The sequence below is a fragment of the Phalaenopsis equestris genome, unplaced genomic scaffold (genome assembly GCF_001263595.1).
Source record: "Phalaenopsis equestris unplaced genomic scaffold, ASM126359v1 Scaffold220753, whole genome shotgun sequence".
NCBI lineage: Eukaryota > Viridiplantae > Streptophyta > Magnoliopsida > Asparagales > Orchidaceae > Phalaenopsis > Phalaenopsis equestris.
In genome coordinates, this window is record NW_018239013.1 from 279526 (window position 1) to 281141 (window position 1616).

Here is a 1616-nt window from a genome sequence, read left to right on the forward strand (position 1 = left end):
TGAATATTATATATATGCCATTACCGGGGAATTAAATCTTCTAGCAACCGTATTAAATTCTTGAATTTTTAAGCATATATAAAGTCGCTGTCAAGTTTTTGGCACCTTTGCCTGGAAGTAAACAAGAATTATAATTAGTGTAACGGACAAATTAGGACTATTAGAAAACTTTCACTGGAATTGCAACTTATTTTCATAACTTATTTTCATATTTAGTTAATGCAACTTATTTTCATATTTAGTTAACTGTTTTTCTGTGTATTGATTTCAATTGTATGCATGACCTGAAAATCTTATATCTTATACCCTATGATTCGGAATTAGAACGCACTATTAAAAGAATTAGAAGACTGAAAAGAGAACCTATAAATCAAGACACAATTGAAAACAACGTAAAAAATCAAGGAATAGATAATGAACACCAACCTAGACCTCTACGAGATTATGCAAATCCTACAGCAGATGAAATTCACTTATCTATCCAAAATCGTGATGTAGCTACTAATTCATTTGAGCTTAAACCTGCTATTATCCAAATGGTACAAAACAATCAATTCAGAGGTACACCAAATGATGATCCTAATTTACACCTCGCTAGTTTTATAGAACTTTGTGCTACCTTTAAATATGACAGAGTTTTGAAAGAAGCTATTAGACTTAGACTTTTTCCTTTTTCACTTAAGGATAAAGCTAAGATGTGGTTAAATTCGTTAGCACATGCATCTATTAAAACTTGGGGAGAACTTTTAAAGAAATTTCTATCCAAATATTTCCCTCCATCCAAAACTTGTAAACCTAGAAATGACATAACATCATTTTGTCAGATTGATGGAGAGTTGATATATGCAACTTGAGAGCTAGAGATCTTATTAGAAGGTGCCCTCATCATTCGTTACCAGATTGCTTGATAATTCAAACTTTTTATAATGGATTAATGGGATCACTTATATTGATTATAGATGTTGCGACTGGTGGTTCTTTAATGTCAAAACCTTTTGATGAGGCTTATTCGTTAATAGAAGAGATGGCTACCAACAATTTTCAATGGCCTTCTGAAAGGGTAAAAAGAGTAGCTAGTATCCCCAATTCGGGATGCAATATCTATGTTAGTTTCGCAGATTGCTGCAATATCAAAGAAATTAAATCATTAGGGAATGAATTATTCTCCAACACGTACTATGATGGAAGAGAATTCATCTGGGCAATTTGTGGATGTTCAACCTTCATATGAGACCTTAAATGCTATTAATAGACCCAACAACCCTTATTCCCCAACAATCCCAATCCTTATTCAAACTATTATAACCCAGGTTGGAAGAATCATCAAAATTTTAATTGGAATAATAGTTCTACAAATCAACAATGGGCGAGCAACCTAGTGAACCCATTAGGATATTCATCCAACCAAGGAAATGTTAATTATAGACCTTCTTATGCTCCAAGATTTAACACTAACACTTAAATTAAGGAGAAGAAGTTGTTTATGAAAGAGATGATATTAAACATGGGTCAACAATTGCAGAATCAAGGAAATTAATTACAAATTCAAGGAAATCAGTTACAAAATCAAGAAACTGCTATTAACAATATTGAAAATCAATTAGGGCATATCGCCA